The sequence below is a fragment of the Rutidosis leptorrhynchoides genome, chromosome 3 (assembly GCF_046630445.1).
Source record: "Rutidosis leptorrhynchoides isolate AG116_Rl617_1_P2 chromosome 3, CSIRO_AGI_Rlap_v1, whole genome shotgun sequence".
Taxonomy (NCBI): domain Eukaryota; kingdom Viridiplantae; phylum Streptophyta; class Magnoliopsida; order Asterales; family Asteraceae; genus Rutidosis; species Rutidosis leptorrhynchoides.
In genome coordinates, this window is record NC_092335.1 from 652029799 (window position 1) to 652052231 (window position 22433).

General features: G+C 33.8%; 1 pseudogene; it reads left to right on the forward strand.

Annotated features, from left to right (window-relative positions):
- Positions 1-22433, forward strand: part of LOC139902495 (vesicle-associated membrane protein 722-like) — a 72900-nt pseudogene that overhangs the window by 46342 nt on the left and 4125 nt on the right.

Here is a 22433-nt window from a genome sequence, read left to right on the forward strand (position 1 = left end):
TTGACCTAATTTGTTAGACAAATATTGATCAACACATAAATATATATAATTAATTTAGGTTCGTGAATCCGAGGCTAACCTTGCACTTGTTCAATGACGTTATATGTATTTTTACTACGAAATACAGTATGGTGAGTTTCATTTGCCTTTTTACCCTTTATATTTTTGGGCTGAGAATACATGCTCAATTTTTATAAATGTTTTTCGAAATAGACACAAGTAATCGAAACTACATTATATGGTTGAATTATCGAAATCGAATATGCCCCTTTTTATTAAGTCTGGTAATCTAAGAATTAGGGAACAGACACCCTAATTGACGCGAATCCTAAAGATAGATCTATTGGGCCTAACAAACCCCATCCAAAGTACCGGATGCTTTAGTACTTCGAAATTATATCATGTCCGAAGGAGGATCCCGGAATGATAGGGGATATTCTTATATGTATCTAGTTAATGTCGGTTACCAGGTGTTCACCATATGAATGATTATTTTTTGTCTCTATGCATGGGACGTATATTTATGAGAACTGGAAATGAAATTCTTGTGGTCTATTAAAATGATGGAAATAAATGATTATGATAAACTAATGAACTCACCAACCTTTTGGTTGACACTTCAAAGCATGTTTATTCTCAGGTGTTAAAGAAATCTTCCGCTGTGCATTTGCTCATTTTAAAGATATTACTTGGAGTCTTTCATAGCATATTTTGAAGAACGTTGCATTCGAGTCATTGAGTTCATCAAAGATTATTATTAAATCAATTTATAGTTGAATAGTGGATATTATGAAATGGTATGCATGCCTGTCAATTTTTGATGTAAAGAAAGATTGTCTTTTAAAAACGAATGCAATGTTTGTAAAATATATCATATATAGGTCAAATACCTCGCAATGTAATCAACTATTGTGAATCGTTTATAATGTATATGAACGGGTCCTATCAGTTGGTATCAGAGCGGTGGTCTTAGCGAACCAGGTCTGCATTAGTGTGTCTAACTGATAAGTCGTTAGGATGCATTAGTGAGTCTGGACTTGGACCGTGTCTGCATGTCAAAAGTTTTGCTTATCATTTCTAGTCGGAAATCATCTGCTTATCATCCATAGGAAATTACCTGCTTATCATTATTAGTCTAGACACGTCTTGCTACATTAATTGCATGAGTAGTGTATAGACAAACTTCATATCTTAGCGTATCTGCTAAATCATATCTTATCGTATCTGTTACTTTAAACTTTACCTGACATACCCCGCAAATTCCTCCGTAATCTATGAAATCTTTTGATCTCTATATATAGATATCCTATGTAAATAGAATACCACCCGATAGCCGAAAAATCATTTTTATATCGAAAATCCTTTATCCAATCGTACGAAATGGAATTTGTCATCAGTTCAAGTCACTTGGATTCCGAAATGGAATCTCACTCAAGCTCCGAAAGCAGTGTGACCGGAATGGATCAACCAATCAGTCATCACCTATTCTGGATTAATTGGGGATGGGTTCGTAGCCTCCTCAATCATTGGAAACAAGAAGAAGGCGATCCTTTCCATCCACCACATTGCCCTCTTGGCGAAGAACCTGAAGCACTTACCGGCGAACCTGTTCGAGACACCATTTTCTCTCTCATTTCCAGGGTATCTCATCACGATTATATACTACATCAAATTCTAGATTTTATTTATCCGCTCGTTCCGACCGACAATCATCCTGGAATAATAGAAGAAGTCAACGAACTTCGCGCTCGGGTAGTGGCTTTGGAGAATATGGTGCAGATATTACAAACACCAGCAGCAGCACCAGCAGCATAACCAGTACTACCATCATCAACGCCAACAGTACCATTACCACCTCCAACCACAACCGCGTTGTAAACCTCAACTTCACAATCTGTCCCACGAGCATCAACGTCATACGCACCATAGATACCAAGGAGTACCAACAACAATAACTGACGAAGTATTAATTCATAACTTCATTGGAGAAACATTCTGCGGCGATTATATAATCTCTAAAGTCTTAGAGATTATCTAATCTAGCCCTAACCATAAATCAGTTAAGCGAACCAAAATGATAGAAAGAAGAGTAGAAACCCTGACCAAAATGGTGTGTGATTAACAAGTTAAACTTGTTTTACCAACAGCATCAACAGTACCGTCAACGTCACCAGCATCGTCAGTACAGTCAACATCAGAATCAACAACACCTATAACATCACAAACTCCGTCAGTTCAAGAATCACTGTGGACATCATTACGAATCAATAACGTGTATATTGTATCAACAAGTTATGAAGAATTAACTCATTCCCTCTGAAGAAATTATATATATATATTATATATATATATATTTTTTGAAATAAAAAACAAATCTTTCCGTGATAAGCTATTGTGTGTGAATCTTAACTACTCAGTTAATTCATATTACAAATATGCAATAATGTACGTCCCTCACCCGCGACTTAACCATCGTTAACTACAATCTCTGTCTCAATTCAACAAATTCCAATTCCTAATAAATCAAGTATATATTTGATTTTACACTTCATCATTGATGTAACCGAAACTTTTCAGATAACATCATTCGTACTTTGCGAAGTTCACAAGAATTTAACGAAAACCAACATCACTTCTCAACAAATAACGAAGTATTGATTCATAATTTCAATATTATTGAAGAAATACTTATGTAACCTCTAAACCTTCAAGGAATTATTCAATTCTAGTTCCAACCGTAAATCGAATGAGTTTAATTTAGTATTAACTCATTAAAATCTATGTTACATCTGAGGAGAATATATACATATATATTTTCATAAAGACTGTAATAAAATTCTTATGTACAAAATATTAATTGTGAAATTTTTTTAACGGGTAGGTAATACCCGAGAGATATATATAAATTCACAATTAATATGTTACATTCTTCGAATCAGATTAAGCAAATTATCAATTATACTTCCTACTTTCACAATAATATACATTCTTTCATAGAAATCAAAACAACCATACTCATTCAAACCCAATTACGTATTCTGATTTTAAAATCTCAGAATTCAATTCGAGATATAACCGGTACCATTACTTTTAGATTCCTACATCTTTCAAAGCTATACTTTGACTTCAAAAGTGTGTTAGAACATCAAATGTATACAAACGATTACAATCTATGTTTAAACCCTTCAAAAATCTCTGAAGACACTTCAAATAATGAGCAATCGAGATGATGATCCAACCACATATTACCCACAGTTATGTACTTAAAAAGCTCTCGAAACCAAAGTCATAATTCAACACATATCTGTGTCAGATCTTTTGGCATTTATTAGCAAAAATAACCTTGCAATTCCTTTGCAAAGTAGAAAATTATATCACAGCTCCAGCAAGACAACTTTGATTTTTTCATTCGGAGTAGCCTTATCATAATTTTGATATATGTGATTACCCTTTTGTTACCGGAGAACCTTTCATATTCCACCACATTAGCAATAAACTTACCAACAACTTCACTGATCTTGGGCATTCCGAAGAATCTTTATATTTATCGAAACCTCATCATTTACTCATCTGCCTCTTGTAACGAGAATTGTCATACGAATCATTGGGAGTTAGCAATCAGTATTTTGAAATCTCACAGCATGTTGACGCCAACAGTTATACATAACGTCTATTTCCAAGGCTTACATACTTCGAATGTGAAGTTTCTGAAAAACACTCTGAACCGCGAACTAGTTCTCGAAATGCTGATGAAGCAACAAAAACTGTAAACGACCTTAGCAGTAAAAAGTTTGATGATAAAGATTAGTGTATTAACAAAGCTCAGAAATAGAGAAGTTTTGGAACTGAAAAACGGACTGAGCAAAGTATGAAGGAGGCTGTGGACAAATCACAAAGACTGAACCTGCCTTCAAAGAATCCAAATGATTCAGTGTCTGCTGAAGTCATTAATGAATACCTTGCTCCTGACACTAAACCCTTACAGACAATATTCTTCATCATCCTCTGATATTAGAAATTCTAAGATATCATCGTATCATTCATTATAAATATCCTCCGTATTTCTGAAGATATTTCCATAACTATTCTTATCTGGAATCATTTATCTCTTTGCGCTATCTGTATTACATCAAAAAGGAAACTGTTTAGTTCCTATACCCTGTAAACCTTTGAGTTTAAAATATGAATGTTTTTGAAGTAGTGTTGGAAACTGAAGCATGAGTTAGTATAATATAATGACACTTGATCAACGTGATTATATTACAGTAATTCATGCTGGGTTTCTAAATGGAACGTGATGATTCACAGATCATAACATCATCATGTGCCATGTTATACGACTCTTGTATTCTATTTAAGCTCTAAAATATCAAGAAAATATTTCTTGATGATTCGGCCTTTTCCAAGGTATTCTAGTAATTTGACAAGTCAAGATCGTGCCATCACAATTTCCTTCTAGAACATTAACAATGTTCATTCCGAAAATCATATTTGTGAATTCTGGACCATTACAAGCGGTGCTTAATCGTAAGAAGAAGAAACGAAAGGACAAAACTCCGAAATAGAAATTGGGGTATAAATTTCAGCAAATAAAAGAGAGCATTAACTATGGATGACAATGATTATAGAAGATAGAAACAGAGACTTTGAAATATAAGGGAAGATATAAAGCCCAACGACAAACCAAAAATTATAAACCATATATATCGATGCATATAGCAATATAAAGACACGGGAGAGCTAGAAACACTATAAACCCAAGAGTATAGTAGAAGTAAATAGATTCTTCCGGCGGTAGATGAAAAAGAAGAATGACCGATATGAAAGTTATAAGTATATCGAGAATCAGAACTGGATGAAGCATATTGATGAATACTTTAAAATATGAGTTGAGGGGGAAAGAATAGAAGGTGATGAAACATGACTAGGAACTTAGAAATCAACAGATTTAACTCACACAATGACGGAATAAGTGAATCAAACCCTCTAGTGAATAGGTTAAGCTTTTTGTGATTAATTTAGTCATACCACAACTAAATCAAGTGTGATTAGATCAACACCTAGAGCTATTATTCACCACCTGGGTGATTTGGGTTGAGAGAAAATCGGAGGAGCTCACCAGATCTGAGTTTGTGTAACAAATGAGAGGCTTAACCTAAAAATGAAGAACATAAGACTTTATATACCCCTGCTGTTGACTCACCCGTATGATTCATCCATCACACATACGAGTTGGCTTCATCAGCCGTACGGGTGATCACTCACTCGTGTCTTCTCATTTAGATTGTAATTGTGACTTAGCTCAGCATCAACTGTGCGTATGAGCCTGTCAGCCATACGAGTGAGGCTTCACTCGGACGTCTGACTAAGTCTAACATAGTCAAACATCCACATCTCGTTCCTGCAGTTGCTGTAACCACATACAAACACAAATAGGATAATAACGAACGATCATGGTGGCCTGTAAACTGTTGTACCTGCAATGGACGTGGGTAGATGTCTAGGGACTTGCATAAAATGCATCAACAGAAGGTGTGAGTTGTAAGAAAAGGAAGGAGGTGAATTTATAAGAAAATCTCCGACAGAACAATTAAAATGAACGATCGCATTTAAAGCGGATCCTAATTCCTTTTGTTACCGGAGAATCAAATCTTATTACAAAGATTTTCTTCAAATCCCTTGAAATCTGGAAATCAATCATATCTACGTCAAATGATAAGATGAATCTACACTTACTCATTTCACTCTTCTATGTTAGCTTCATTCGTACTCTTCATATAAATGGATTGTTTATCCAAATTATTCGCTGATGATAAAACTCTAATTTTCAGCCTGTATGCATCATGAAAACATACTTATTATCATTCACGACCTTTCCACTCAAATTTCGGGACGAAATTTCTTTAACGGGTAGGTACTGTGACAACCCGGAAATTTCCAATCAAATTTAAACTTTATCTTTATATTATTCCGACACGATAAGTAAAGTTTGTTAAGTTAAATCTCAAGAATTTTAAATTGTGTTCATACATTCATTATAACCTCGACCAAATTCAGACGATTCACGAACCGTTATATATAAATAAATATGTATATATATGTATATATATATATATATATATTATAACTTGAGAATATTAATAAAGTATTAAACGTATAATACTTTACATGATCGTATTTGTTTCAATATGTTTATCGATGGAATTAGAAGATAATATCAAATTATTGATTTATCAGATACATTATGATATGATTACGGGTCTATGTTATGAGGTCCACTGTGATTTAAGAAATCTATTCTTTTTGACAACATTCGGAAAATGGTAAAGTGATTTATAAGTAAGAACGTGAAGTGTAAATAACTTAGATGTTGGATATCGACAAGTTAAGTAACTCGACATTTTTCATTAAGATGATTTCATACGTTTATTTAACCTTTGAACTTTATCCCATGCTTCACCAACAAACTGTAATTTAAAAACTTGAAACCTATTATGAATATATATGATTCTACTTTTTTAAAACATTTTATGATATAACAATTTCCATTATTTTAACCTTTAAACAAAATGATTCTTAAAAATATATTTGGTTTTGGAAAACAAAATTATTATATTTATTTGATTTAGTTTCAAACGTACAAAAATGTTTTCAGTTTAAAAAGAACTTTATTATTAAAACGTATATAACTTTTATAAATATCTAGAACCACTTTTGAAAACTCATTACTTAACCAGTATGATAAAGATAACGATATTTATATTTTATTTTATTAAATATATATAACGATTTAAATTAATATTATATATATTTATACGCGTATTATACGTACATAGTTTTATACTTTTACTATACTTAAACTTTACCTTTACTTTATTTTTACTTTACTTTAACTTTAATAATTTACTTTAATAATTCATACTTTAATAATTCACTTTAATAATTCATACTTTAATAATTCACTTTAATAATTCATACTTTAATAATTCACTTTAATAATTCATACTTTAATAATTCACTTTAATAATTCAAAAATCTATTATAAATAGAATTCAATAGGTTTCATTATTTCATAGAAACTTGAAAATATTTTTCTCTAAACTCTCTCAATCGATTTACATATATATATTTACTCCGTATTATTTCAAGATATTATTCGTATACATAAAATATTACGTCAGAAAGCTGTCCGAGTGATTTCAAAATTGTTTTTCGAGTGGGATTGGATTAAGGAAATTATGGGTTATAGCTATGGAGGTGATTGGTATGGTTCATGGGTATGCTCGTGAGGTCAATATAGTGTTTATCATCTCCGTTGCGTCTGCGTACCTTTCCTGCAATATTGAATCTCAATATTGATACGTGAGTACTCATAATTTAACTTTTACATACTAATAGTGTATCCCTGGCTAGTGCTCGAGTATATAGGATTATGCATGTTTGTACTTTTGATATTGCCTTTAGTTAGGTTATGTTGAATCCTGAATTAGTTATATATGCGACTGAGATAAGGTATAAGATATGCATGTCGTTGGAAAGCTAGCGAAAAATTAAGAACTTTTCATTTAGATATCGAATGATTTCGATGAACGGATTTGAAGTTATAGTCCATCGAATTTTCGTATTATTATTAAAAATGATTATTATTATCGTCGTTATTATCGTCGTTCTAGTTTTATCTTATTATTATTATTATCTTTATCAATAAAAGGATTTATCATTAAAAATTGTTATTTTTTTATTACTATCGTTATTATCGTTAAAGTTATAATTAGTATTATTATTATTATCCAATTATTATTATTATTATTATTATTATTATTATTATTATTATTATTATTATTATTATTATTGGTATTATTATTATTATTATCATTATTAATATATATATCATTATTTAAAAATGGTTATTGTTATTGTTATTATTATTATTACTATTACTATATTATCATTAAGATAATTATTAGTATTATCGTTAATAATGTTATAGTAACTATCATTATTAATATTAGTGTAATTAAAACAAATATTTGTAACACCTAATTATTTTGATTACTATTATTATCATTATTACGAACACGATATAAAAGACGATTAAAAGCTATTAAACGAAACGATTAGGAAATAATGGGTAAGAGTATCATGATGAAATTAAAATATTATAAGATATTGATTTAGATAAAATTATCGTTCTTATTATTTTTATCATTACTATTATTATTAAAATTATCGTTAGTATTAAAACTATCATTTTAACAAAAATTATCATTTTAATAGAAATGTCATTGTTACTATAAAATATCATTATTATTATTATTTTAAATAGAATTATTATTTTAAAGATAATATTAAAAATTATCGTAAATATTAAAGTTATCATAATTAGAATTATCGTTTTATCATAATGTCATCTTAGTAATTATAAATATTGATATTTTTATAATAATAATTATTATTACAAAATAATACAACTTTTACTTACTATCATTATAGATATTATTTTATCAAATAAATATTTGATACAAACATATTTTACTACGTGTAATAACTTACTTTAATAATACGTATCATATTATCTTTATAATATTAAATGAACCCTATAAATTTTATTACTTAATATATATAAAAGTATATTTTATTATATAAATATAATATAAAATTTTATTTATTAATAAATAAATTATATTATTTACTCTAATAAATCTTTTAAAAATATTTAAAAATATAAAAAGACGATATTTAAACTATATATTAATTATGTATAAATTTTTGGAAATTATTTTGAGTCAAATTTACTTTTGTTGACTTTTGCATATTAGTCTCGAGCATTAGGATTGTGGTACACTATGACTTGACCTAATTTGTTAGACAAATATTGATCAACACATAAATATATATAATTAATTTAGGTTCGTGAATCCGAGGCCAACCTTGCACTTGTTCAATGACGTTATATGTATTTTTACTACGAAATACAGTATGGTGAGTTTCATTTGCCTTTTTACCCTTTATATTTTTGGGCTGAGAATACATGCGCAATTTTTATAAATGTTTTTTGAAATAGACACAAGTAATCGAAACTACATTATATGGTTGAATTATCGAAATCGAATATGCCCCTTTTTATTAAGTCTGGTAATCTAAGAATTAGAGAATAGACACCCTAATTGACGCGAATCCTAAAGATAGATCTATTGGGCCTAACAAACCCCATCCAAAGTACCGGATGCTTTAGTACTTCGAAATTATATCATGTCCGAAGGAGGATCCCGGAATGATAGGGGATATTCTTATATGTATCTAGTTAATGTCGGTTACCAGGTGTTCACCATATGAATGATTATTTTTTGTCTCTATGCATGGGACGTATATTTATGAGAACTGGAAATGAAATTCTTGTGGTCTATTAAAATGATGGAAATAAATGATTATGATAAACTAATGAACTCACCAACCTTTTGGTTGACACTTTAAAGCATGTTTATTCTCAGGTGTTAAAGAAATCTTCCGCTGTGCATTTGCTCATTTTAAAGATATTACTTGGAGTCTTTCATAGCATATTTCGAAGAACGTTGCATTCGAGTCATTGAGTTCATCAAAGATTATTATTAAATCAATTTATAGTTGGATAGTGGATATTATGAAATGGTATGCATGCCTGTCAATTTTTGATGTAAAGAAAGATTGTCTTTTAAAAACGAATGCAATGTTTGTAAAATATATCATATATAGGTCAAATACCTCGCAATGTAATCAACTATTGTGAATCGTTTATAATGTATATGAACGGGTCCTTTCAAAATATACCTATTGAGATCTGTAACCCAATGTACGAAAATTCAATAAAAAAGCTCTCTAGTTGCTCGTGGACTAAAGCAATCATACCGATTGCATATAACCACGTAAATTATTGTGTCTTTTACTTTTCTTGTTGTTATTCTGTCCGTTTATCATTTGTGGGATCACAATCTTTAGATTGGTGATCGTTGTTGGGTCCATAAATTCCTAACATAGACAAGATGACCCTATGTCACCTTATTTGTTCACCTTGGTTATGGAAGTATTATCTCTTATTATGAGTAGATATACAAATGCAAATAAGGGGTTCAAGTATCATTTTAAGTGCAAAGGTATGAAGCTAACCCATATTTGTTTTGCTGATGACCTCCTTGTGTTTTGTCATGGTGATGTTAATTTTGTGAAGGTCATTAAGAAGGTGTTATATGACTTTGGTCAAGTTTCAGGCTTATTACCAAACATAAGTAAAAGTACCATCTTTTTTGGTAGTGTTACAGCTAATATAAAGGAACAAATTATTCAGATTCTTCCTTTTAAGGTTGGTAGCCTTCTAATGAAATATTTAGGAGTTCCTTTATTAGCAAAAAGATTGGGTATAAAAGATTGTAAGTGTTTGGTTGATAAAGTGAAAAAGAAAATTTCAAATTGGAAATTGAAAAAGCTTTCATATGCTGGTAAATTACAATTGGTGGCATCTTTTTTATCAGCTATGCAGACATATTGGGCTTCAGTTTACATCTTACCATGTGGTATTGTTTCTGAAATTGACAAGTTATTGAATGGTTTTCTGTGGAATCAATCTGATAGCTCTAACGGTAAAGCAAAAGTGGCATGGAAGGATGTGTGTGTGCCTAAGGATCAGGGGGAGCTTGGTTTAAGGCCTCTCAAGGAATGGAATGAAACTTTGATTGTGAAACAAATATGGAGAATTGTGGCTAAGGAAAATTCCTTATGGAGTAAATGGGTGAATCTTATTAAACTTAAAGGAGGTAGTTTTGGGGATATTGAGCCTGATAATTATGATAGTTGGGGCTGGAAGTATTTGTTGGAATTGAGAACTAAAATCAAGCATCATTTTGGTGTTGAAGTTGTGAATGGCAGGAATCTTTATGTTTGGATTACTATGAGGGTAAAAAAGTTTCATTTTCTACTCAGCAGGTTTGGCAGGATCTAGGAGTAAATAGAGCTAAAGATACATGGAATCATGTTGTGTGGTTTAAAGGTTTTAATCCTAAGCATGCATTTGTATTGTGGCTTGCTATGTTAAATCGTTTGAATACTCAAGACAGGTTGATTAAGTGGCTGCCAAACCAGAATTTCAGTTGTTCTCTTTGTGGTATTGAGAGAGATTCTATAAATCACTTGTTTTTCAATTATGCTTATAGTTTGATGGTGTGGAGAAGTATGAAATTAAAATTGGTATTCAGGGGTTTGCCAGGTAATCTTAGTGGGATTGTGCAGTCTCTTTCAAATTACCCATCTGCAAGTAATATTTGGAATGTGATCAATAAACTGGTTCTCGCAGCCTGTGTGTATTACTTGTGGTATGAAAGAAACAATCGAATTTTCAGAATGGAGAAGAAGGATGAAGTGGAAGTGTGCAAAAGTATTCAGTCCTTTGTGCAATGTAAGTTGTTAACTCTGAAAGTCAAGCAAACTGGAGTAGTTTGTAGAGTTGCTAGAATGTGGGATTTAAAGTTGATGAATTCTAGATTGTATTTGTAGTTGTTTTGGGTTTTGTTTTGGTATGCTTGTATCGTTTGTCTTTTTGGGGCTTGTGTATGTCCAGCTCTAGTGTATGTTGTTTTTGAAATAATATATCTTTTGTTTGCCGCAAAAAAAAATTTATATTAACTGTTACAATAAATTATGAAGCATACAGTGTGGTTGCTATGGAAGCTCTTGGCCAACAGATTCCAATGGCTTATCTGGTGAGAATCAAAGATGATTTTACCAAGAAATATGTCGGAGGGAAAGCTGCAACAGCTGTTGCGAATAGTCTGACCAAATAATTCGGGTAAACGCACTTATTAATTTTGTTTGCAGGTCAATTTTCATATCTTGTAAACTTAATATTTAACTGCTGTAAATTTTTTACCACCAGTCCTAAGCTGAAGGAGCAGATGAAGTATTGTGTGGATCATCCAGACGATATCAGCAAACTTTCAAAAGTCAACGCCCAGGTAGCAGAAGTCAAAGGTGTGATGATGGAGAACATTGAGAAGGGGAGGCATAGGAAATTTCTTTTTAACACTTAATAAATTACTATAAAGGAAACTGCTGGTATGTTATATAGGTTACACTATGAAAAATTGTTTTCACATTCACAGAATAACTTCCCCTTCTTTCGAAGGCATTATGTCCACTTACCTAGCCCCTGTCCCGCTCATTGTGCGATTGTTATGCACAATAGAGGTTGCTAAATGGGTGGGTCGGACTTGTTAGGGTAATAAGAAATGAAGCAATGCATATTACCATATAGTAATCTTCATCAAAAACGCATTTAAAAATTAGACTCATTTCATTTGAATGCAGTTTATTTTTATTTTTTTATTTTTTTATTATTTTTTTAATGCAGTTTATTATTTGTTAAACCTTTTGATATTAATAGACATGGATTCATTAATTCCTAATTAATTTGATCATGGTTGATCTCCTATGTAATATACGTTACAGGTTCTTGACCGTGGAAAGAAGGTTAAGCTTGTGGTTGATAAACAGAGACTCTTCACTCTCAGGTAAATCTGTTGAAGGATCAAATTTGCCAAGTCATATATCCTTGAAGTATATTTTTTACTCTTTTAATTCTGCAGGGACTATTATGCAATTTTCTTATTGTGTAGGTGAATGAGTCGGTTATCAAGACTTAGGGTTATAAATATCATTTATTCTTTTTGTTCTGAATGTAATTTTCATTGTAGTTGTTTTTAGGGTTTCAACATCTTCTTCTTCTTTAAAACGATTAAGTCATGGTCATAGGTGTAGGTGTGTATTTTTGTTGTTTCTGTATTTGAGATTGCACACAGTTGTGGACAATCTGTTGAGTTCGTGTCTGTATTTGGAATTGCACACTTTTTGTGGATGATTCTTTTTCTTCTGAAATAATTGTTTGCTCCGCTGGTTGAAGTGTAGATCTGTGTGTTCTTGTAGGGTTTGATCCGTGAAAGTTTTTTGAAGATCTAGGGTTTTGTTCGTGATGTTTCGTAGATCTAGGGTTTCGGGTATTGAAATCAAAGATCTGTTGTACTTTGGTGTTGGTGATTGTTGGTATTTCATCAACAAGGTGTTTTTTGGGTTCGACAAAGATTGTGGGTTGGATTTCGGTTGTATTTTGTGCTCAGATTAATACTCAGTCTAATTGGGGTTAATTGGTGTTCGTTGCTTCCGCTGAATCTTCTGTTCATGTTCTCTTATCAAGCAAGGAGTACTCTGTATTGTATTCTCTTCCCTTTTTTTGTGTCTGTGATTTGTTTCTCTATATTGTGTTATATGTTCTGTGTTTCTTTTGATAAGGGAAGAATATTGTGACCAACTCTTGAATCTTGATCTTTAAGACTACAAGAAAACCTGATCAAACACAGTTATTCTTGTTGCGATTAATCTGCTACTCTCTGTAATTGTATTTTTTTTGTATACTTGTATTTTTCTGTGTATTCTCTGTATTTGATACAATGTCTGTAAGTGGTGATGAGGGTTCTGAAACTCTAATTAGTAAATTGGATTTTGGTGACCCTCTTTATCTGCATGCTAGTGATATTACAAGTGTCCCACTGATTGAAATAAAATTGAAAGGCACATAAAATTATAGGGTCTGGTGCAGTGCTATGACTCTTGCTTTACAAACAAAAAAATAAATGGGGTTTTATTGATAAAACTTGTATTAAAGATACTGAAGATGATGTTCTTGGTAAACAGTGGGACAGATGTAATGTTGTTGTTCTTTCTTGGATATTAGGGTCTATTTCTGAAGAGTTATATTTGGGACAAATTTTTTCTAAAAGTGCAGCAGTAGTTTGGCAAGAACTCAAAGAAACTTATGATAATTTGGATTGTGCTGTTATTTTCAATGTGTATCAAAAAGATTAATACATTAACTCAAAGTGGTGCAACTGTTTCAGAATATTATAATAAGTTGAACTCATACTGGAAACAATTTGATGCTCTTGTCAAACTACCTCCATGCACTTGTGGTGCTACTAGTTGCACTTGTGATACACCTAAAGGATTAACTGACCATGTTTCTATGATTAAATTGATGCAATTTCTAATGGGTCTTGATGATATATATGCTCCAATTAAGAGTCATATTCTTACTTATGAGTCTGTTCCTTCTGTGAGAACTGCTTTTGCAATTATTTCTAGAGAAGAATCCCATAAGGGAATAGGTTTAAAAACTGTAGGAAATTCTTTTGCTTTTGTTACTCAGTTTCAAGGCAGTAATAGTAACGCTGTTAGAAGATTTGGTAAAGGACCAAATCCTAATTTCAAATGTACTCATTGTGGTATGATTGGTCATACTGTTGACAGATGTTTTGAGTTGATAGGTTATCCACCAGGTTTTAAAGGAAGAAATAGTAATTATAATAGCAATAATAATAATTCAAATCAGAATATTGCTAGTGGCAGACCTAAGTTTAGTTCTTCTTCTAACCAAGCTAGCTGTTCAAATAGTGGTTCTTCCAGTTTTCCATTTTCAAATGTGCAGATACAGAAGCTACTAGGACTGATTGGTGACAATGGGTCTTCACCAGACTTGCAGTGTAATGCTACTGGTAGGTTTTTTTAACTGCAGTGTGCTTTTTAATTTAAACTTTGAAAAAAAAATTAATGCATCTGCAACCAGGTCAACCTATAACCCAAGTGATGCTTGGGTTATAGATTCAGGAGCCAGTCAACATATGACTTCAACCTGTGATAATATGGAATATGTTGTAGATGTATCCGATCTTGGTCTCAAAGTGGGTCATCCCAATGGGACTCAAGCTTGCATAACAAAAATTGGAACATTGAATTTGTCTAATAATGTTGTCTTAAAAGATGTTTTGGTGGTTCCACAATATTGTGTTAACTTGTTGTCTGTGTATAGACTATCAACAGATAGTGATATGTTTGTAGGATTTGATAAAAATCACTGTAATATTCAGGATTTGGTGTCAAAGAGAACACTCAAGACTGGTAATCAGAATGGTGGTCTCTACTTTTTTGGTGACTGTAAAAATGTAAGTGTGAGTAATCATACTTTTGTTGTTAATATGTCTAGGGAATTATGGCACAATAGACTTGGTCACCCAGCAGATCAAGTCTTGAATGTGTTGCAGTACAAACTTGGCATAGGAAATACTAGTAATAGTATACCTTGTGACATTTGTCACAAAGCAAAACAAATCAGAGAGTCCTTTCCTTTGAGTGATCATAAAACTCTTAGGTTAGGTGATCTGGTACACTTTGATGTGTGGGGCCCTTATCAGGGTGACTAGTAAGGAAGGTTATAGATATTTTCTCACTATTGTTGATGACTTTACAAGGGCAGTTTGGGTGTTTTTATTAAAAGGTAAAGATGAAATTGTAGATAATGTAATAGACTTTTGTAGTCTATTACTAAATCAATTTAATGTGTATGTGAAAGTTTTAAGAAGTGACAATGGAACTGAATTTATAAATGAAAGAATGAAAATGTTTGTAAAAAAGAAAGGGATTTTGCATCAAACATCCTGCCCTTATACTCCTCAACAAAATGGGGTTTTTGAAAGGAAACATAGACATTTGCTCAATGTAGCAAGAAGTCTTATGTTTCAAGGGGGGTTGCCTTTATATCTTTGGTCTAAATGTATATTAACTACTGTGTATCTTATAAACAGGCTGCTATCCTCTGTATCGTCTGGAAAAAGTCCCTATGAGTTGGTGTATAAAAAAGAACCTAATTTCTCCCATTAAAGGTCTTTTGGGTGTCTCTGTTTTTCTAATATCTTGAATGTTAAAGACAAGTTTTTAGGTAGGTCTGAAAAATGTGTGTTAGTTGGTTTTTCTGCTACTCAAAAAGCTTACAAGTTGTTTTCTTAGGAGAATAAAATCTTTTTATTTTCTAGAGATGTAAAATTCTTTGAAGAAATTTTTCCTTTTAAAAACAAAGATTTTGTGTTTGTTGAAAATTTTGTTGACAAGTCTGTTTTAGAGTCTGTAAACCATTAAAATTTTTTTGATAACCCAAATGACCTAAATCCCAATGATGAAGGGAGATATAAGTCAGATGGTGAGGGCAAGGGTGATGGTCACCTAGGTCATGCTGTTAAGTCTGCTAGTAAGGTTGTCCCTTCTGCAACTCCACAAGATGACTCTACTGCTCAAACAGAGCTCCCTGAGGGTAATTTTCAAAATATAAAAGGTTCTGATAGCAATGTAAACAGTGAAATTTCAGATAATATAGAGGTTAGGAGGTCTAGTAGGAAAGTGTCTTTACCTGCAAAGTTAAAGGATTATGTTGTAGAAGGTAAAGTTAAGTTTGGAGTAGATAAAGTTGTCAATTACTCTAAGTTGAGTAAAGATTGTTTTTGTTTTGCTTCAACTTTAAATAAAGTTATTGAACCAACCTCTTATTATGAGGCTTGTAAACATGATTGTTGGGTAGATGCCATGAATCAAGAGATGGAGGCATTAAATAGGAATGGGACTTGGATAATAACTGATCTGCCTGAAGGCAGAAATGTTATTGGTAGTAAATGGGTATATAAAGTTAAGTATAGGTCAATAGGTGAGATTGAGAGGTTTAAGGCTAGGCTTGTAGCAAAAGGGTATAATCAAAGAGCTGGTATAGATTTTGAAGAGACTTTCTCTCCAGTTGTCAAGATGACTAATGGTGTATCCTATCGTATACACGCATAAAGGCACAATAATCGCATGAAATTAGCATCAGAAACACTGAGAATAATAGTTTTGTGAAACTATCCGTTAAGCGTTCTCCGCTGTGCAGGCTGCTTCCTTCATGCATAAGCCCTGAGGGCTGCCTAGCGCTTAAGCCCTGGCTGGAGAGCGCCACTTCCAGCGCATATTTCGGATCACGAATAACAGAACGTATCATCATCTAACACGTGTCCCCGAACAATCCGGTGGATCTATCACTATAAATAGACCCCTTGGGTTGAAATTTTCTACATTCAGACATTCTGACAACTTGTGAGCAGAGACTTCACCTTTCTCTCTCACAGTATTTTCTCTCACTAGAAGTCATCCGGCTAATAGCTAAGCGCTAAACGGACAATAAATTGATTAAGCCACCCCACAGATTTCTAGATCTGTGTACCGGGTCTGCAGGGATTATTTCCCAAGGGTAAAAATCAATCGGCAACACTCCCCCACCTTTAGCTAGATCACTTCTAGTATTGTGCTAATACACTAAGCTTTACCTCATAAGGAAATAGGTGTTAACAATGGCGCCATCCATTATTAAGACGAATCATCTCACCAACACTGATAAAGAAGGCGAGGGTAACGAATTGATACCCATAGAAGTAGGCATGATACATCCATGGAAAGCTGGACAACGGAGGAAGGCAGAAGTGTTAGAAGATTGGAAGAGCAATTAATATCATTTCCTTCTATGTTTGACACAAATCCATCCGATGGTCCAGTGGTTATAGAGGCACGAGTTGCTAATTGCTTAATACGCAACATTTATACTGACACAGGAGCTGGAGCAGACATTATGTATGAACATTGCTTCATACAGCTTCCCAAAGATGTGCAAGAAAAAATGAAGGAAACATATGTGCCGTTAGAAAGTTTTACAAGTGAACCGTCTTGGTCTGAAGGAAGTATTCTGCTTGAAGTAACCTTGGGCAAGTCACCCTTAAGACGCACATCCAACATTGAGTTCCTGGTAGTTAAAGCAAATTCACAATACAATATAATTTTAGGAAGAACTGCTTTAATGACATTTGGGGCTGTAACATCAACTGTGCATGGCATGATGAAGTTTCCAACGCCAGGTGGAATAGCAACGTTGTATGCAGAAAGGCAGAAGTTAATTGAGTGTTCTCAAGTAACAAAAGCAATAATTAAGCCAATAATACATGATGATGGGTCAATCTCGCCAAATCCACAGTTTCCAGATCAAAAAATCATAATTGGGCATACGTTATCTACCGCATGTAAAGAAAAATTATACAACATTTTGGCAACAAATTTAGATGTTTTTGCATGGTAACCGTCTGATATGACTGGTGTCCCAAGAGAAGTGGTAGAACATAGGTTAAATGTGAATCCTAACATGCATCCTGTTTGTCAAAAGAAACGAGGCATGGTGCCAGAAAGAAGCAAATTCCTCCGTGATGAGGTACGAAGTTTGGTGGATGTTGGGATCTTGCGAGAGGTAAAATATCAGACATGGGTGGCCAATCCAGTGATGTTTAGGAAGCCGGACAACTCATGGCAGATGTGTGTGGATTTCACAGATATCAATAAGGCATGTCCAAAGGATAATTATCCCTTACCTGAAATCGATTGAAAGGTTGAATCATTGGCAGGGTATCAATTTAAATGTTTCTTAGATGCAGCTAAGGGGTATCATCAAATACCTATGAAGGGGTATCATCAAATACCTATGGCTTTAAAAGATGAAGACAAAACGGCTTTTCACACGATGGAATGCATATTCTGTTACATGAAAATGCCTTTTGGACTGAAAAATACAGGAGCAACATATCAACGATTTATTGATATGGCTTTTAAGGATCAAATTGGGCGAAATCTGGAAGCGTATGTGGATGATATTGTTATAAAAAGTCATACTGAAGAAAAGATGTTACGAGATATACAAGAAACTTTTGCATCTTTGCGAAAAATCAACATGAATCTAAATCCCAAGAAGTGTACGTTTGGTGTGGAGGAAGGAAAATTTTTAGGTCATATAGTTACAGAACGGGGTATTAAAGCTAATCCTAAGAAAATTCAAGCAATTGAAGACATGAAATCGCCGGTCAGCAAGAAAGATGTTCAACGATTACACGGATGTTTAGCGGCATTAACAAGATTTCTGTCCAAAGCAGCTGAAAAGTCACTTCCATTCATGAAAGTGTTAAAAGGCTGCTTAAACCAAACGGATTTTGTATGCACGGCGAAAACCGAAAATGCATTCCAAGAGGTCAAGCAGTTGTTGAAAACTTTACCTACATTAACAGCACCAAAAGAAGGGGAGACCTTAATTTTGTATTTAGCTATCTCAAAAGAAGCTATTAGTTCTATCTTAATCGTAGAACGGAACGGTGTGCAAATGCCCATATATTTTGTTAGCAAAGTATTGCAGCTCAGTGAAACGAATTATCCACCACTTCATCGCATGGTTTATGCCCTTGTGCATACTGCACGATGTTTACGAAGGTATTTTCAAGGTCATCCTATCTTGGTGTTAATAGATCAACCATTGAAGCAAATACTCCGGCGTCCGGAATCATCTGGCCGTCTAGCAAAATGGGCCATCAAGTTGGGGGAATATGAAATCAATTTTGCTCCCTGGAATGCAGTTAAAGGACAAATTTTGGCAGATTTTCTCTTGGAAACAAATGAAAAAGTGGAATACGATAATAAAATGGCACCACAACAGCATGTGTGGGAATTACACACTGATGGGGCCTCCGGTGAAGAGGGAACAGGTGCAGGACTGGTTTTAACAAGTCCAGACGGAGAAGAGTATACTTATGCATTGAAATTTTATTTTTATGCGTCCAACAACGAAACAGAATATGAGGCATTACTCTCCGGCTTACGCATAGCAGTGAAAATGGGCATAACAAATTTACGAGCATATGTTGATTCTCAAATTATGGCCCAGCAGGTTAATGGAACGTTTGATGCAAGGGATACATCAATGAGGCAATATGTAAAGTTGGTGGAGGCAATTTCAAAGAAATTTGATAACCTTAAAGTCGTGAAAATCCCTCGAAATAAGAATAAGAAGGCTGACGTCTTAAGCAAACTGGCTACTTTAACCTTTGATCATTTACACAAACGAGTGTTGGTTGAAGAACTTAAAGAAAAATCAATACATGAAAAACTAATTATGGCGATAGTTGAAGGTACCAAGGAAACTTGGATGACGCCATATTTGAGATATTTGCACGACGGAGGGTTACCCATTGACAAGACGGAAGCCAGAAGGATAAGAGTAACGACACCAATGTATGAAGTGATTAATGGCGTCCTTTATCGAAAGTCTTACAATGGTCCGTTGTTAAGATGTTTAACCAATGATGAAGCATTACAGGTAGTCAAAGAAATGCATGAAGGAGTTTGTTCTCAACACTCCGGCTTCCGTACTGTGGCATCACGGATTATGCGGCAAGGATATTTTTGGCCTTCCCTTTATAGAGATGTTGCAGAGATCATCAAAGCATGCGAGAATTGTCAGTGGCATGGTACAGTTCAGCGTCTCCCAAAATATGACTTGATACCAGTGTCATCCGCTTGGCCGTTCTACAAGTGGGCGATAGATATTGTGGGACTATTCGATAGAAGCACTGGCAATGCTAAGTTCTTGGTGGTAGCAATTGATTTTTTCACAAAGTGGGTTGAAGCAAAGGCTTTAGCAAAAATTACAGGAGAAAATGTCAAGAAGTTTATGTGGCATGATATAGTGTGCCGTTATGGGGTTCCAAATGAAATAGTCAGTGACAATGGCAAGCAATTTGCAGAAAATCCATTTCGAAGTTGGTGTGAAGAGCTGGGAATAAAGCAAAACTTTACATCCGTTGCTCATCCCCAAGCAAATGAGCAAGTGGAGGTTACCAACAAAGAAATTGTTGCTGGTATTAAGGCACGGTTAGGGTTAAGTCAAACTGGTTGGCTGGACGAACTGCCAAATGTGCTATGTGCACACCGGATAACTCCAAAGCGGAGCACGGGGGAAACACCCTTCAGTCTGGTATATGGTACCGAAGCAGTAATACCAGCTGAAATATGTGTCCCAACACAACGCATTATGGCATTTGATATTGAAGCTAATTCTGAAGCATTAAGGGACAATCTCAATTTGTTGGAGGAAAGACGATTGATGCCCGCCATCCGGCAAGCAGATCACAAGCATAAAATGTCAAAATATTACAACAAGAAAGTAAAACATACACAATTTGCAGTTGGTGATCTGGTGCCACGGGATAATGAGGCAAGCAGGCAAATCAAATTTGGAAAGTTAGCACCAAAATGGGAAGGACCTTATAGGGTTACAAAAGTAAATCAGAACGGATCATACATGCTTGCTGTGCCATCCGGCGAGCAATATGAAAGAGCTTGGAATGCAATGAATTTAAAGAAATTTTATGCGTAGTACTATATGCATGGGCAGCTTGATCACTTGTCAAATGCATGAGATATAGTCATAAATGTAAAAATTTCTTTACGAATATGAATAATAGCAATTATTCTTATGGCAATATTTTTTCATAATTTTTATCCGACCAAGGATTTTTTAGCCTAGGTGTCACATAGCTGTGTGTCATCCCTACCTGCAGAAAGAAAGATAACCTTTCGGTGGTAGAAGTGCAATCATACTCAAAATGGTTGTATAGATAGTGAGACATGTAGAACTCACTAAAGCATCGAAGCGTTAAAAGCGAATCTACAAAAATTTCATGACACAAAACTTATATACACAAACTACAAAGCAAAATGGATAACGGACAATAGCGTCCTGCAAGATATTTGAAGGCAAAAATAGTTCACAACTCTTCCTCATGAGTTTCATGAAGGAAAGCGTATAATGGAAAATGCAAATCCAAATAAACATAATATTTTATTCATTTTGTGGGGTGTAATTCAGTACATCGTCTATAGTTACATTCGGATTTTTACAAAGGATTTCAAGATCAGAAAATCTCAAATTTTCTATTGAAGCACCAGCTGCATCAGCTTCTGAGATAGCATTTTCATTGATCTTTGATGTGATTACCTCAGGCAGAGGATTTGGAAGTTCTGGTAGTTTTCTCTTCATAAAATTGAAAAAATTTAATCGTTCAGCAGATTTCGCAAGACGGACAAACTCACGGATCCTGTGAGATAATGCCTGGCAGTTAAAAATACGGTTAACAAGCACAGGAATTGCAGCAATTATACGTCTTTCATTATCCTCTTTGGCTTTAAGTTGTTCTTTCAGAGCATTATTCTCCTTTACCAATTCTTTAATCCGGCTTAAGTGCTGATTTTCTCTAAAAGATAGTTCTTTAACTTGTTTACTATACTCTGCTCTCTGCGTGTTACAGTGCTCATAATGCCTCTTCATCATATCATAATCTCTCTTTAAAGATGTAGCTACTTGTTCCAGCTTGGTTATTTTCTCTTTTTCAACCGATAGTTCCTTCTTGGTGGTAATTTCATTGCTTTGTAACTCAGACAGGCGTTCAAGATCATTTAACCCAGAAGCAATGTTAAGAATGATATTTTGTGCCTTAACCTTCTTAGCATCTGCATCAGAAAGGCTGCTGAAAAATTGGGCTAGTGAAGGACATACCATGGCATTCATAAAATTCATGAAGTCCTCGTAAGAGTGTGGTGGTCCCTTTAGAAAGGAGGAAAGTGTATTTGTATCAAGGTTGGGAAGCATAATTTGTTGTTGAGAAGAACTAGTGCCGACTTCTTGTTGGGCGGATGGC